The 18,521-nt window shown below is 35.0% G+C and overlaps 1 pseudogene across 1 annotated transcript; it reads right to left on the reverse strand.

Moving 5' to 3' along the window:
• Positions 1-15,060: 15,060 nt before the first annotated feature.
• On the reverse strand, positions 15,061-15,747 carry LOC308642334 (securin-like; annotated as a pseudogene). Its single transcript has one exon. The product of its transcript is annotated as a securin-like (transcript).
• Positions 15,748-18,521: the final 2,774 nt, after the last annotated feature.

Raw genomic sequence — 18,521 nt, forward strand, 5'->3', positions numbered from 1 at the left:
CCACTGGAGTATAGGAATTGTCTTTAAGAAAATAAAAAGGCAAAATTACACCCAATGCAATCTAATAACAGAGTCTTAGCATCTGGATGGGTCTGTAAGTCAAAGGGATGAAAGACTTCAACTCATAATTGATCTTAAGATTGAAGTTGGCATGTATGACAGCAAATATACAGAGTAATTGAGTTAAACTTCTTGGAAGCAACATAGTTAGCAGTCTAAGGTATGCAAAATGATGGAAAATAGAGCAAGACTCAAATACATTCTTTTTTTGTCATTTCACTCAGATATCAAGTTAATATTAGAACAAAGCACAAAATGTCTGGTGCATAAACCAGTTTCTTTTAAGATTCAGTATTCTACTTCTTACTTTGGACCACTTTTTGTACTTAGTACTCTACCTACTATAGATGATTTAACTTACCCAACAAAATCAAAAGTAATTTATAACCAGATTTGTAAAGGAAATAAAGTTTTAAATGTCAAACTGTCTGCATAACCAAATGCAAATGTGGAAGAGAAGTTGTATCCATAGGTGATAGTGAATCTGCCCTCAGAATCAAGAAGCTTCTGTAAGAAAATCATTTTTACCATTGGCCTTTCTGTCATTTTACTTTTTTCTTTCACTAAATTTAACAGGAAATTGTGAGTTCATTTCTCTAAGGATAAAATGTGTCTCTGATATGAAACAGGATGAATGGGTGACAGAAACATGCATTTTTAAATCCAACGTGTATTTTAGGAAGAAACTAAGTAAACCCATAGGGAACCAGGAGAAAAATACCAAATTTCTCTTCAAATTCTCTTGATTCCAAGATCCTTTATGCTAAAATCACCTATCCTTTATCTACCACATCCACTTACTATCTTCCAAACCAAGTTCAACATAAGAATTAATCCCCTGCTCTACTAATCTTACCAAGATTGTTCTCATATTCAGGGGATAAAAGGATCATTAGCATGCCAAAGCCAATGAACACACTCAACTGTTGACGGAGAAAGTGCTGCAGGTACATTGGTTTCAGTGTGACCCAAGGAGCGACAGTGAGCATCTTGTCCTGAAGGCATAAAATTCAGTAAAAATCTCCAAAGTCAAAAGGAAGGGCAAGGCAGTAAGGGGAATCCCATATCTTCTGCATTCTTCTACTCCATTCAAAGGTTTTATCTTGCCTTCAGGATATACAGTACAACGTATATCCTGTTCCACTTAAATGAGGTGAAGTGGGGATGGGGGACACTAGAAGCAGTCTCTAGAGCAGTGGAAGTACTCAGGAGAATTCTGAATCATTAGTGTGCATCTTGAGCTGTTTCCTCTCAAAATGCTCCCAGATGTTTACAAGGAGAACAGACACTAACAAGTAGGTAGCACTCACATCTTGTTTATAGATCCTATCACCAGTTCTTCTTACAAGTCTTTGGGGAAAGGTCGCATTGTTGCAAAATATACTATATACTGTATACCTGATGCTCAGGTCTACCACATGTGCTTTGAATGATTTTGAGAAAGTTTGTTATTGGCAGAATGTGGAAATGATGTGCCCCAGATAACCATAATTAGATGAGTGTGATTAACATGAAGTTTGCACATAGAGCTCAACAAATATTACTTCTAATTATTATAACTAGGGGTAAGGGATTGAGATTATGGATAGTGTCTGAGTTTTAGCACATACCATATGTGACATTGTTCAAGAAATTTATTATACATTTGTAGAATCCTCAAATGTCTGGGTGAGAGGCTGAAAAAGCAAACACAACATAATTAAAAAAAAAAGCTAAGCAGAATACTACTTGCTGGATTGGATGTAGGTGAGGGAAGTAGAGATCAGAAGAGAACTTCTGGCAAAACCCTTCTTTCAGTCACAGCTCCTAAATGACCATAAAAGCAAACTGAACATCAATGAGCATTCGCAAAACCTGAAGGAATAGGATATTCTTTTAGGCCAAATTAGTTAATTATGAGGTTAAACTCTTTATATCTCTATAATTTTCTGTCCAATTATTTTAAAATTATTTTAAAATTACATATGTTCATCAAAATACATATGTAAATCATGCTTAGTAAACTTTAATTTTGCAATGTCATATTTTGAAATAATTTTGGATTTTTCAGAAAAGTTAAAAGAAGAACACAAAGAACTCTCGTGCCTCCCTTACTGGATTCTCCAATTATTATTATTTTACCACATTTTCTTTATCATTTGTCTCTATTTATATACATAGTATTTTAATATCTTGATAGTAAGCTATAGACATAATGCTCAGAATAGGTAAAGAGCTCCTACATGTTAATAAGAAAAGCCGGAAATTTCCAGTTTTTAACTGAGCCAAAAACTTGAATATCAGCTTTCAATATTTAGATAATAGGCATATGAAAAAGTATACAACATAATTAGCCACAGGGTATATAAATTAAAAACACAGTGAACTTCCATTTACCCTCATCAAAATGGATAAAATGAATGAGAATACAGAGCAATTTTTACTGCTTATGGGAGCATAAATTGGTACAATCAACTTGAAAACTCCATTTGGCAGTATCCTTAAACATGAAAGAGTAAGGAAGAAAGAAGGAGCAAGGGAAGGAAGGAGGAAAAAGGAAAGAAGGAAGGAGGAAACAAATGTGGTAAGGATGTGAAGAAACTGGAGCCCCTCCCCATATACATATATATTGCTGCTGTGAATGTAAAAGGGTGCAGATTCTGTGGAAAACAGTGTGATTCAATAAGTTAAGCATACAATTACCATATGTCTCAGCAATTCCACTCCTAGGTGTACACTAACGAAAACTGAAAATAAGTGTCCAAATAAATGCTAGCACACAGATGTTCATAGCAGCAACACTACTCAGAATAGGCTAAAAATGGAGACAACTCAAATATTTATCAACTATGAATGAACAAGAAAAATGAGGCTTATCCATACAAAAGAGTAATCCTCAGCCATAAAGGGAACAAAATGTCTATACATGCTATAACATAGAAGAACCCTGAAAACATTACACTGTTCAGAAGAAACAAGACACAAAGGTCACATATCACATGATTCCATTTATATGAAATACTTAGAACAGGCAAAGACACAGACACAGAAAGCAAATTAGTGTAGAGAGAGGGATGAATGGGGAGTGACTTCTTAGTGGTGGAAAATGCGTTCTTGAATTAGATAGTAGTGATGGTTGAACCACATCATGAATGCACTAAATGTCACTGAATTGTACACTTTAAAATGGTTAAAAAGCTATTTTTATATTTTTATCAAAATAAAAACAATGAATTAAAATTAAAAAGACACACAAAATGATACAAATGCCAGGGACCAAACTTATTTACTAAATTGCAGGACAAAGATATTCTGAAGAGTGTTTTTGTTCTTTAAATAATACCAATGAAACCCATTGCCTTTCTTGCAAATTATATGTAATAGTTTTTCTCTTCTGATGCATTATTTCAGGATAAAAATTAAAGCCACCAGTTTGGTTTTAAAATGATCTTTTTAAGGAGAGGAAATACAAATAAAATTTGGAGTATTACAGAAATAATTAGATAAAAAGATTTATTAAATGAAAGATTATCATAAACAACTAAGTTTGAATAAATTTTAAAACAAAGAAGGTAAGTAAATTTATAGAAAAACATAAAATGCAAAATCAGTGCAGAAAATAATTGATACAACTTCAGGAGAAGTTGAAATGATAGACATCACTGAAAATAAAGCTGTAAGACCTTCCTGCCACTTTACAGCATACTCCAGATCTAGGTAGCTTTATAATTGAGTTCCACCAGACTTTCATGAAATAGTACCTATTTTCTTTATACATTTTTTTTCTTAAAAAAGTTGGAAAGGGGCTGGGGATGTGGCTCAAGCGGTAGTGCGCTTGCCTGGCATGCGTGCGGCCCGGGTTCGATCCTCAGCACCACATACAAAGATGTTGTGTCCGCCAAATACTAAAAAATAAATATTAAAATTCTCTCTCTCTCTCACTCTTCCTCACTCTCTCTCACTCTTTAAAAAAAAAGTTGGAAAAATTAGGTTGTGCTTCCTGGCTTATTTTATGAGTCTTGTGAAAATGTGACAAATAAAAAACTACATAATTGTGTGTGAAAAAGGAAAATAAAGATTTATTTCACTGATGAAAATAAATGCAAAACTCCTAGCCAAAATTAAGCCTGACTGAATCTAAAAATATGCTTAAAATGATACAGCATAATTAAATATTGTTTGTCTCTGGGATGCAGAGACAAGCAATATTAGGAACCCCACAAAGAATCCACAAATTATACTTACAGATAAAAATCAAATTATATAGGGAGAGGGCACGGGGCAGGAAAAATGGTGGAATGAGATGGGCTTCATTCCCCTAGGTACAGGTATGACTTCACATATGGTGTGACACTATATTGTATCAACCAGAGAAATGAAAAGTTGTGCTGAGGGCTGGGAATGTGGCTCAGGCGGTAGCGCTCGTCTGGCATGCGTGCGGCCCGGGTTCGATCCTCAGCACCACATACCAACAAAGATGTTGTGTCCGCCGAGAACTAAAAAATAAATATTAAAAATTCTCTCTCTCTCTCTCTCTCTCTCTCTCCTCTCTCACTCTCTTAAAAAAAAAAAAGAAAACTTGTGCTGAAATTGTGTACAATGAATCAAATGCATTCAGCTGTCATATATATATATATATAATAAAAAATTAATAAAAATTTTAAAAATTATTTATTTATTTATTAATAAAAATTAATAAAAATTTTTAAAATGAAATTATCTCAGTGACATAGGAAAAAACTATTAAAGATACATATTTTTAAATGTTTTTAGACTATGGATAGAATAAAAATTAGTTATATACCAAACCCTGATCATAATATTTTATTTCATAAAGAAATTTTAGATGCATTCTCTAGTATCATGAATAAGACAAGTATGCAGCTATCACTATTACCATTTAGCATAGTACTGAGAATCATTTTTTTAAATCCTGGAAAAAAGAAAGATTAGAAGTGGAAGAATTGGAAGAGAATCAATAAAACTGTGTCATTTGCTGATTATATTTGCTGATTACTAAACTAGAAGGAAAAAAAAAAACCCTAGGAGGAAAAAAAAAACCTCACAATAAACAAACTGTAAGAAGTTGAAAGAAAGATTTTCAACTTTCCTAGAAAGGAGCTAAAAAAAATTGCTAATTCTTCCACCAATAATAATCAATTTTCCAGTTGGTTATTATTGGTGGAAGAATTAGCAATTAATAATAGCAAAATAATAACAAAAATTACAAAGTATATAGAAGCCATTCAAAGAAAGTACAAGACCACCATGGAGAGCCAAATGGTTCTGGCAAAAACATAGACAACAATCTGAATAAATGGGGAGATATATCGTACCTTCAATCAGATGACATAATATTGCAGATATATTATTTCTCCCCAAATTGCTATAAAAATTGAGTGCAATACAAATAACAATTCCAGGTGGATTTCTTAGGTAGCTCAATAGATTTACTCACAAATTTATGTGGAGAGCCCACAGTGGTTGTGCATGCCTGTAATCCTAGGGGCTGGGGAGCTAAGGAAGGAGGATGGTGAGTTCAAAGCAGCTTCATCAACTTAGCAAAGCCCTAGGCAACTCAGAGAGACCCTGTCTCTAAATAAAATATAAAAAAGGGCTGTGGATATGGCTCAGTGGTTAAGTGCCCCTGGGTTCAATCCTGGGTACCCCTACCCCAAATGTGGAAAAATAGTAATCCACAATTAGAATATTAAAAGGGTTTAGGAAGGAATTTTCTAATAGATATCAAGACATATTGCCTAGAAGCAAACATAAAAGCCAGATGGTAGTGGTATAAAAAAGATTACTGAACAAATAGAACAGAATCAAAAACTCATAGTTAGACCCATGTAAAATTTTAAAGTACAATAAAATTAATTTTAAAAATCTTTAGGGAATGGACAAATAGTTTAGTAAATAATGTCAGTAAAATGAGCTTTCTACATTATTTCTTAATATACATTAAGAAATGTACATTTCTACATTATTTCTTAATTTCTTAAAAAACTGGGTTCTATCTAAAATACCACATTAAAGTAAACACTAAATGGGCTAAATACCGAAAAGTCAAAGTAAAACAATGGTGTTTCAGGAGAAAATGCAGGAGAACATCATTCAGACCCACAGTGAGTAATTTCCAAAGCACAAGGAAAAATGTGATGATTTGATTTCATCAAAATGTGGTAACTGGGGCTGGAGCTGTAGTTCAGTGGCAGAGTGCTTGCTAGCATGTGTGAGGCACTGGGTTTAATCCTCAGCACCACATAAAAATAAACAAATAAAATAAAGGCATTCTGTCCATCTAAAACAACAGAAAAATTTTTTTAAATCTGGTAACTGTCTTCAATGAATGATATCAGAGTTAAAAGACAGATGAAAGAATAGATAAGATACTTGCACTACATAAAATCAATAAGAAAGAAGAACTTAACAAGGGGAAATCACAATAAATTTCTAAAAATCAACAACAAAAGAAACTCCAAAGAGGAAAAAGAAGAGATCATAAAAACTTAACAAATAGGTAACTTCAGAGGACTACGAGAATATAAAGCAATACTCAAAGCCATTAGTAATTAAATGCATGCAAATTAAAGCAACAAAACACACCTAGTTATCCCTATTAGACATGCAGAAATTTGGAAGTCATATATGTAAAGTATTCACCAAAAAGTAGAAGACAATACTCATTTAGAGTTGGAAAAAAGGTAGAGAGGTACAGCCATTTTAGGAAGGAATCTGTCATTGCTTAACACCTTATGCTTATGAATAATGATCTGATGTAGCCAATTACTATTAAATATAGAGCTCCAAAATTAACACACACACTGACACACACACACACAAACACACACACACACACACACACACACACAAGCTCACACATACACACACATCTATGTTATATTCCTGCAATGTTTACTTTTCTGTTCTTTGCTTTGGTGAGGTATTGTATAATTTGGATATCCCTCACAGGGAGAGAAGATAAATGAAATGTGACAAATATACAACAAGGAATATTTCACAACAGTTAGAAGAAAGAGATTAGATGCAGCACCTTGAGTGATCTTTTTATTTATTTATTTTTCTTAGTCATTATAATCATACATAATAGTGGGCTTCATTTTGACAATTTCATAAATGCATGTAACATAATTTGCTCCATTTTAATCCCTGGTGTTATATCCCCTCTCGCCCTGATCATCTCCCTCTATTGTATTGGTCTTCTGTGTATTAATTTTTTATTTGGTACATTATCATTATTCATAAAAGTGGAATTCACTGTAATATATTCATACTTCTACATAGTATAGGTTGGTCAACTTCATCCCACAGTTCCTTCCCTTTCCTCTCTCTCACCCTCAATCCCCTTCCTCTATAAAGTTGTCTTTTTTTTTTTTTTTGGTACTGGTAAGTGCTCTACCCAGCTCTGCAACTTGAATGATCTTAAACATCTAGAGTTGAGTGGAAAAGAAACAAAGAATTATATAACAAAAATTATATAAATTAAGAATACAACAACAAAACAAAAATTATTTTTTCAAGAACAAAATGTATGCATTAGACTACAGGTCAGTGGGAATGAGGTTTGGGTATAAATTAAGCAAGCAATAAATAAAAAAAAAGAATAAATTAAAAAAATAAATAGAGAAACTTTGAAATCACTATAGTCACATTCCATATACTAAGGACTATAATTAAATTCTCTGTACCTGAGAATCAAATAATAATTTTTAAAAGAAGAAATTAAGATTGCATGGCCCTTGTGCAGAAATATAAAGCCAGAAAAGGAAAAGACTCAATAATACAAAAATTGACCACATTCAGCAAAAATATAGTATTTTGTGAAAAAGACTTTTTAGATTGATGGTAAATTTTTCCCATAAATGATGCTAACTGACCACTTGAAAGAGGGGGAAAAAAAACTTAGGTGGATCCCTTCCTCCCTACTTCATTCCTTGTATCAAAATAAATTCTAAATGTATAAAGATGTAAATGAAGCCGTATATACAAGCAAATTACAAAAGTCTTAAAAGAAAAATTGGATGCCTTTTAAAAAGCATAACTTCAAACAATGAAGTGTTTTCAAAAATCAACATAAAAATCCAAAGTCATGAGAGAAAAGACTGATTTGCCTAGATTTAAGTATAAAACACACACATGATAGGAATATACATTTATTTAAAAAGTCAACTGGGAAGCAAAAAAGACTTATTCCCAAGGCAAAATCAAAGAGCCAATTTTTTATAATATTGAAGTTTTTCACAAACAGTAAAACAGGCCAATAAAAGAAACTTAGCAAAGGAAATAGTCACTTCATAGAAAAAAGAAATAAAAATTATCAATAAACAGATACAACCATACTCATCCTCAAGTATAATTGAAATGTTGCATAATAAAATAACAATGAAGGCTGGAAATATACATCAGTTAGTTGGTAGGACACTTCCCTACCAAGCATAAGGCCCTGGGTTTAATCCCCAGCACCACAAAAAAACTAAATAAATAAAATAATTTTTTTGTGATATAATTTTTTACCTAAGATATTAGAAAAGGTGAAAAAAAAGTTAAGAGTTTGAAATTAGCAAGTGTTAGTGAAGGTGTTACTAAATAGGAACTCTCATGCAATTTTGATGACAGTGTAAATTAATACAACTTTTTACATGGTAGTTGACTGTATCAATATTTAAAAATGAACATACCTTTAGACTTAATAATTAAGCCTCAGGAAACTTTTCCTTCAAATATACCCACCAAAGGAAAAAAGACATGTGTTCAAAAATGTTCACTGTGGCCGTTTTAGCACCTAAAGATTGGACATAATCTGTCCTTTAATCTGGGTATTGTTAAATAAATCACGCCATATTTATAGCATGGAACATGATTCATGTATTTTAATAAATTAGATTATTAAACCAAAATTAAACTACAAGTAATATATAAATCAAGGGCCAAAACAAAAATATTCAAATTAATAGCATTCACTAATGTGATGGATGTTTTGCTGAAGCTAAATTCCCACTAACAACTTCAGAGAATTTTTTTGAATCTCACAAATATTTTTTTGCTTTGTTTGTTTTTCTGTTATTTTGGTAGTAGGTATTGAATCCAGGAGCACTTAACTACTGAGCCACATCCCCAGCCCCCCCCCCTTTTTTTTTTTTGAGACAGGGTCTTCTAAGTTTCTGAGGCTAGCTTTGAACATGTGATCCTCCTATCTCAACAAGCCGCTGGGATTACAAGAGTGCCACTATGTCCAGATAAATCTCACAAGGTTTTACCACCATCTGATAACTCAATTCTTCCACCATTTTTCTCTTACATTTTTTTTTAACCTTCAGATGATAAGAATGAATTATTTAAATATAAAACTCACTTTTGATTTGAATTTTTTCATTAGTTTGTTAGAATAGGAATAGTTCCATTTTCATGAAACCAAACCAAGGTCTTAATTGAATGATTTAAGAAACAGTCTCATTCGGGGAAAAAATTGTACTTCCACTGTAAATTATTACCACAAAAGACTTTGACTTTATGTTCAATTGAAGTTGACAATTTTAATACATCAACACACTCAGAACTCCCATTCTCATGTGTAGCGGTTCTGTGTTTGGGATTGGGGTCTCTGATAACTTTGTGGTTGTGGCATGTTTGGAAGTTTTTGTGCAAAGGTACAGAATGCCTGGCTGCTGGGAAAGTTCCATGTAAAAGACACAGGATGCCTGGCCGCTGTAGCAATGTTCTTCACAAGGAAGCTCTGTGTGAAGAGTTTTATCAGTTTCGACCTTGATCTTAGGCACATAACTCCTGGGAATAAATGTACCTGCTTGCTAGTTAACTTCAATGTTTCACCAAGCTCCAATGCTCCTGGATCTGCCGGCTTAACAGTAACTTTAGACAATGGACTTTCTTGAGAGCTGCACAAAGCTCCTGCCATTGCATATTGTAACTGTGAAATATAACTGCAGAATAAGCAACCTTACAGATACTCAAAACAATAATGTAGTTATGGTACCTAATGTAACCCATTGGTATAAATAAACGTGGCCCCTTAGACAAGCAGCCACTTTCCTGCCTCTGCACCTTGTCTCTGTGTCTCTTCTGATTATTATTCCTTACACTCATGTTGATGTTGAGATGGAGTTAACCAAACTGAACCCTACTACTTCAGGAGACTACACAGCACCCCCCAAAAAATCATAAAATGAAAGCACAAATTCTGAAATTAAGTTGTGTTACTCATTGAGGAAAGTCAACACACAATTGATCCAATGTATGCTCATTTCATTTGAATTTAATTACCAAATGAACAAATAAGAAGTTGATGACTCGTGAGGCCCCGAGCATGTATCTGTTGATGCCATTTTGAACAACATTCGTATAAGATTTGAAAAAGGGGTGAGTATGATTTGGCAACTTTAATCTGTGCTTTCAAGTATAGTATATATTATCCCTGGGTGTCTCAGAGGATTGAAAGGTTAATAAAGTTGAGAGCTCCAGGGAATGCCCTGTTTACATAACTCCATGGACCTCACCTTTAGATATTTGCACAAATGAAAATATTCTGTCAGAAAGGGGACCTAGGAGACTTGAGTTTGTCCCTTGAGTCAAGCAAAGCAGTCTTTGATGGATGAAATTCTATTCCTTGTCTTGTTCTTGATTTTAGAGAAAGTGCTTTCAGTTTTTCTCCATTTAGAATAATGTTGGCCTTGGCAACCCCCAAAAATCAAAGGCCAGATGTTTTCTCTGATAAGCGGATGCTAATTCACAATGGGGGGCGGTAAGAATAGAGGTAATTTGGAGTAGACTGAGGGGAGTGAAGGAGGGGAGGGCGTGTGGGGGTAGGAATGATAGTAGAATGAACTGGACATTATTATACCCTATGTGTGTATGTGATTATATGACCTCTGTAACTCTACACCATGTACAACCAGACAAATGAAGTTATACTCCATTTATATATGATGTGTCAAAATGCATTCTACTGTCATTTATAACGAATTAAAACAAATTTATATATGTTATATATTATATATATATATAAAGAAATATATATGAAGAAAAAAAAGAATAATGTTGGCTTTGGGTTTGTCATATATAGCCTGTGTAATATTGAGGTAAGTTCCTTCTATCTCTAGTTTTTATAGTGTTTTAAACATGAATGGGTGCTATACTTTGTAAAAATGCTTTTGCTTTATCTATTGATATAATCATGTGATTCTTTAGTCTATTTATGTAGTGAATTACGTTTAGTGATTTCCAATCTTGCATCCCTGGGATGAAACCCACTTGAACATAGTGCACTGTCTTTTTAATGAGTTTTTGTATGCAGTTTGTCAATTCTTTCTTAAGAATTTTTGCATCTACGTGTATCAAGTATATTGGTCTGAAGTTTTCTTTCCTTGATATGCCTGTCTGGTTTTGGTATCAGATTGATACTGACCTTGTAGAATGAGTTTGACAGAGTTCCCTCATAATTTCACTTGATTTCATCTTCAACTTATGGATTAATTAGAGCTGTGTTAACTTCCAAATACTTGTAGATATTCCAGATTTTTGTTATTAACTTATAATTTAATTCTGCTGTGGTCAAGTGATATCTCCTACATGATTTCAACCCTGTGTTATTGGGACTAATTTATTACCTGACAGATATAGTCTACCAGGTGAATATTCATTTTGTATTTGAAAGAATGCATTCTTTGTACTTTTGGGGTAGAGTACTCTGTAAGCATTCATTAGGTCAAGTTGATCCCACGTTCTTTATATCCTCACTGATTCTCTATTTGTTCAACAGTAATATTGTTGCAATATTTATATCTGTGGATTTACTAATTATCCTTTTAATTTGATCAGTTTTTTTCTTTCTGTATTTTGAAGCAGCATACTAAGTGCCCTAATTTTAAGTATGTTTTTGTCTTTGTGATGAATTATATTTTTATTATACAGAACTATATGTCTTTATTTCTACAAATACTCCTTATATATAAAAGTTTACTTTGTCTCACATTACTACAGTCCTTCTAGTTTTCTTATGACTAGTGTTTGTCCAGTATACCATTTTTCATCTTTTTACTTGAACCCAACTGTGTTTTTATATTTAAAGTGTATCTCTTACAGATAAAATATTGTTAGAGCTTCCCTTTTTGTCCACTCTGACAATCTCTGCCTTTTCATTAGAATGCTTAGTCCATTTACTTTACTTGTCATTATGAGTAGAATAAGATTAAAGTCTACCTTTTCTTTACTTTCTGTTTTCTCCATACACTCTTCCTCTTTGTCCTCCTTTCATGCCCTCTTATTTTTATTTTTTATTTGATTAATTATAATTCATTTTTATATTTTTGTGATTTTTCTGGAAATCATAAAGTGCACCCTTAGCTCATCACAGTGTACTCTCTTTTTTTGTATTTTTATTTGTTCTTTTAGTTGTATATGACAGCAGAATATATTTTGACATATCATACATACATGGAGTATAATTTCCCATTTTGGGGGTTGTACATGATGTGGAGTTACACTGGTTGTGTATTCATATATGAACATAGGAAAGTTATGTCCAATTCATTCTATTGTCTTTCCCATTCTCATACCCACTCCGTTTCCCCTATTCCCCCCTGTTCACTCCGGTGAATCCACTCCTCCCCTCCCCAGCCCTGTCTCTTGTGAGTCATTATCCACATATCAGAGAGAACATTCATCCTTTGGTTTTGGAGGATTGGTTTTTTCACTTAGCATAATATTCTCCAGCTCCACCCATTTGTCTGCAAATGCCATAATTTCATTTTTCTTTATGGCTGAGTAATATTCCATTGTCTATATATACCATAGTTTCTTTGTGCACTCATCTATTGAAGGGCACTTAGTTTGGTTCCATAGTTTAGCCATTGTTAATTGTGCTGCTATAAATATTGATGTGGCCACATCACTATAGTATACTAATTTTAAGTCCTTTGGATATATGCAGAGGAGTGGGATAACTGGGTCAAAAGTGGTTACATTCCAAGTTTTCTGAGGAATCTCCATACTGCTTTCCAAAGTGGTTGCACCAATTTGTAGTCCCACCAGCAATATGTGAGTATACCTTGTTCCCCATATCCATGCAGACATTTCTTGTTACTTGTACTTTTGATAATAGCTATTCTGACTAGAGTGAGATAAAATCTTAAAGTAGTTTTAGTTTGCATTTCTCCAATTGCTAGTGATGTTGAACATATTTTCATATATTTATTGACCATTCTCATTTCTTCTGTGAAATGTCTGTTCAATTCTTTTGCCCATTTATCGATTGGATTATTTATTTATTTATTTTATTTGGTGATAAGTTTTTTGAGTTCCTTATATATCCTGGAGAATAATGCTCTATCAAAAGTGCAGGTGGCAAAGTTCTTCTCCCATTCTGTAGTATTTCTCTTCATGTTCTTGATAGTTTCCTTTGCTGTGAAGAAGATTTTGAGTTTGATAAATTCCCATTTATTAATTCTTGATTTTACTTCTTGTGCTTTAGGAGTCTTGTTGAGAGATTCCTAAGCTAACATGATTGAGATTTGGGCCTACTTTTCCTTCCAGCAGGCACATGATTGATGAACCCAGCCTAATTCCATCTTAAGATTGGGGGCCATCTCATCACAAAGTCATCAAAAGTTAATTTCTGTTTTACTATAATTTACTGAGATTTCTAAACTTATTTGGAATTCCTGCCTGTGCCTTGAACTCACCCATGCCTGGCTCTCTCTGACCAGATAACAATCTTCTCTGAAACCTCAGTGGTGCCTCATAAATTCTGATGTTGGGATCTAAATTTATTCCCTACCTTGAAATGTTAAGGCATTGTATGGAGTGAATATTAGTTAAATAAGCATTAGGTATTGTATGGAGTGAATATTAGTTAAATAAGTATTAGGAGTGAACATTAGTTAAACAAGTATTAGGTAGTGGATGGAATGAATATTAGGTAACAAGTATTAAGGTACTATAACAAATATACTTTAGGCAAATATATTTTTTGATGTTAGAACTTTAAGTGAACATGTTTGCTGCTGTAAACAGGCTGATGTGACAAGTGTGGTAGATATGGATAAGGTAGTGACAAGTGCGAAGTGTGGATAAGGATGATGTAAGGGGAACACCCCAGTGGGTGTAAACGAGTAAAAGAATGAGGTAATGCTGTAAATTGGATATAAATATTGGGCTCGGAGGACAGGCAGTACCATTCAGGCCATGCCCGCCTGGTGGTCCGTCCAGTCTCTGCTCCGCTGCCTGCTGTGTGAGGATCCTGAATAAACGAAGCATTGGAAAGACATCTCCGTGAGTCGGTGTGGTGTGTTCGCGTCGCCGGGGATTCTGGTCCGGGTAGGACACGGCCGGGGACCCGCCTGCGGTTGACCTCCGAGACCAAGGCCCGCTCCAGCTTCGGGAGCTGCTCGCGACAGGCATGTAGATCATTAACCTACTATCTGCCTTTGTATTATGCTTGTCAAAATCCTGTTGACTGTAAGTTCTCAAGACACCCCCCTTTGCAACTTTTTGTGTATAAAACCTTTTTCCTGGAGAGCTAGGGTGCTGATCTTTAGCCCAAGTTTGGGAGAGACAGTACTGGCCAGCTCTTGTGTACAAGCTTGCTTTAATTTTATTTAAAATTAGAGTCAGTGGTCTTTTCTTTGTGTAGTGGTTCAACAATAATCTCTGGTCTAATGACTAGCTGCCCGACATGCGTGAGGCCTTGGGTTCAATCCTCAGCACACCACATAAAACTAAATAAATAAAGGAAAAAAGAAAAAGGGCCATATCTAACTATTAAAAAAAGATGTCTTTATGTGTTTGATATACTAAGGATTTATTTTTAAACCAAAGAAAAATTTGTTGTATTTTTAAAGCTCAAATTAAGTTTAATACCTGCAAACTGTTTCATGTGTTTCAAGAATATGTTATAATTAAACATGTAGTATTTCAAACAGTTAATAGTGTGGTTTTCTGCTTGGAGATTTTTTTTAATTTTTTTTTTTTTTGCCTGTTAAACAAATGCTTTATTAACACAAACAAACTAGAAAGCACTAAGAAATTTAAATATCCATGTCATAACAAATGGGTGGCAAGACAACATCCAGGGCTGACAGAATGCTTGAAGGGGACCGCAGCGGATCAGATGCCCATGATGACGACAGCATCTTCACAGGCGAAGGGGGGCCCAGCTGCAACAGCTTTTCAAGTCCTCTCTCCTCATTAAGGATCATGAGAGGCACTCCACTCAAGGGGAGGTGAGCAATCTGATGCTCCTCAGGCAGGTCAAAACTCTCAAAATCTAAAGGATTGAAGGGAAAGAAGTTTTCTATTTCTGGATAGGTCTCATCGGAGGCAGGACCAGAGCTTTTTGCTTTAACAGTCTTCTCGGTCATCTTTTTGGCAGGGAAGGTTGGTTGTTTTTGTTTGAGGGGTGCATTGGTCTTTACTGTCTTTTCTGTAGCTCTGTTGACAGTTCCCAAAGCCTTTCTGACAGTTTTAGGTACGGCTGGTGGACCATCAAATGTTTTGCCAACAAGTGGTATTGAAACCTGAGACCTCCCATCTAAGGCTTTAACAGGCCCAGGCACTCCCACCCTCCCCCCCCACCCCCCCCACCCCCCCCACCCCCGCCTGCTTCAGCACCTCCTTAGGAGCCACACAAGTACAAGGTTCTCCATTTTCCTTATCAACAAAGATCAGAGTAGCCATTCCGGATTGCTCCAAAACCGCACCTTTTTAATTTTTTAATATTTATTTTTCAGTTATAGATGAACACAATATCTTTATTGTATTTTTATGTGGTGCTGAGGCTCGAACCCAGGGCCTCACATGTGCTAGCCGAGCGCTCCACTGCTGAGCCACAATGCCAACCCCTCTACTTGGAGATTTTTCTTCTTTTTTAAACATTTGTTCTCATTTGTTATATCTGACAGTAGAATGCATTTTGACACATCATATATAAATGGAGTATAACTTCTCTTTTTTCTGATTGTATATGATGTAGAAATTGTCATTCAGCACTAGATGGCACTATTTACACTGCCAATAGGAGACTGTTGCTAGAGCATCTGATTCTCCTAAGCCTGAAAACTGGATATTACTACATCCGCTACAACTTCAGGAAAGAAAGAAAAAGAATTGCTGCCAAATGCTACATTAGCCAGGTGATTAAGATCAAACCAACGACAATTAGTGATGTTGATAAAATGTACCTTTAATATGATGTGATGAAAATGACACTCTATCCCTATGATCTTCATCCCCCAAATTTATATAATCCATGAGTAAAATGTCAGGTAGATGTCAGCAAAATACCTGACCAGAGGCACTCAAAACTGTCAAGATTATTAAAAAAAAAGGAAAGTCTGAGAAATTATCACAACCCAGAGAAGCCGAAAAACACACAACAACTAAATGTAATGGCTATCCTAGGTGGAATCCTGTAGCAGAAGTACAAATGGTAAAAAAACAAACTAAGTATGAACGAAGTATGTTTGGACTTTGGGTAATAATAGGGTTATCAACGTTATTAATTGTAGCAAATGTAGCATCTTTCATAATAATGAAAGATAACAATAATAGGAAAAACTGGTTGCAGGTTATATGGAATTCTCTACCTTCTCAATTTTTTGATTCGGTAAGGCAGCCTTCTTCTGGTTGTGTTTACTAGTACATTCCAATGGCTAGTATAATATCTGCCACACTATAAGATTCTCAATAAAAACATGCTGAATGAATTAGTGATCTAAGAAAACCATTGGCTTGGGTCAGTTCAGGTTTTATCTATATTTTTTTATCTAAAATACAGTTTCTAATCTAGAAGTGATGAATTTCATGATGATAGAATGGAATAGTAAGTGTAGCAAACAATTCAACCCACCTTATAATTCCACATTTCTTCAGGGGTTTTCACCTTTGTAATTAATCATATATTAAGAGAAACCTTTTAAAATCGTGCCATTAAAAAAAAAAAATAACTGGGCTGTCACATGACTGCAACTTGAAAATAACCCTTGTTCAAATAGAGAGCAAGGTCAAAGCTTCAGTGGACTTTTAAGGATAATCTGGTCAGAAACACCACTCTTAGAGGAGATATTGGAAGAAAGCTGGTTATTCTCCCTCCTACTGTGTGCCTTTTCCTTCTCCCTGCCTTTTAATTGACTGTATCTGATGCTTTAGCTTGTTTACTGGCAACATTGGCAAGTCAAAAATTTTTTTTGTCTAGCTATGACTTTCATAGAGATCAACCCCTTCACAAACAATTCATGTCACACCACATACTCTAATTTTAGAAAATACTATTCCACAATTCTGTATATTTTATTAATAATGGCCATCTAAATCATGAAGTACAGAATGGTATCAGTAGGGAAAATATAAAATGATCTGAACTTGAACTCAAGCTTTACCATCTTTCAATTTCAGTAACTTTGGGAATATCTTCAATGTTATGATGATGCCATGATGACTAAATGAGTGACATCTGTGTTTACTTATGGTACTGAGAAGTCCAAAGTGGGTTGGCAAACAAATCCAAATTCCCATCTTGTTTTACCTTAGTCAATTCATTGTCTAGATTTAAAGCTAAGTGGGAAGTCTTCCCTGACTTTTGAGTTCTTTTTTTCTACTCTTACAACACCAGACACATGCATCTACTCAAGTATTAATCATATTATCATGTCATTGATACTGCTGAGCATTCCCTCCTTTATGACACACACTTTCCCTTTTTTTTGCATTTCTACATCTAGATTTCCTCCCACATCTGGGATTGATCCTCCTCTTCTTTTTGCAGGCACATCTTCCTGTTCCAACCAATGTTACTGATATTCCTAGAGGCCAATCTTTGCTCCTCTTCTACCTCCCCTTCTCTCTCCAATCTTATTCTCATTAATAGTGTTCATTTCTGCCAAACAAGAATTGACTCCGATTTTACAAGTCTTGCCCTTGACTTCTCTAACTCCAGACGAGTTTAAATCCAAATGCCTAACTGACTGCCCTTCTTGGATATCACAAAGAATCTCACACCCAACAAGCCAAAACTGAGCTCAGATCAACAAGAGCTTTTACCTGGATGAAAACCAAATGAGTGAATGAATGAGTGAATCGACAAATCAACGAAGACCATGCGAATATACAAGATATATCTCGTGGATATTATGTCACTGTTTTCTGGTTCCAGGTAAATGGAGCCTGGGTTGTGGGGCAGAAGGAAGGTTTTGGTCACTTTTCAGGGAAAGGTAGGGAGTCGCCAGAAGTTTCCACGCATTTCTCCCAGAGTAGCATAAATTGGTCGGCTGCTCTAAGGTCGAAAGTCTACGGAGTGGGCGGGGCCTGTGGAAGGGGCGGGGCCGGAAAGGTACCTTTCCACTTTCAGACCAGAGCCGCGGGGGCTTCTGGGCCTTGGTTCCACAGCCGGTGCGCGTGCGTGCCAGCACTTCAGAGGCGGTTGTGAGTTACAAGAAGGGAGGGAAGCTAGGGGT

The sequence above is a fragment of the Spermophilus citellus genome (assembly GCF_964194105.1).
Source record: "Spermophilus citellus genome assembly, chromosome: 2".
In the NCBI taxonomy this organism is placed as follows: Eukaryota; Metazoa; Chordata; class Mammalia; order Rodentia; family Sciuridae; genus Spermophilus; species Spermophilus citellus.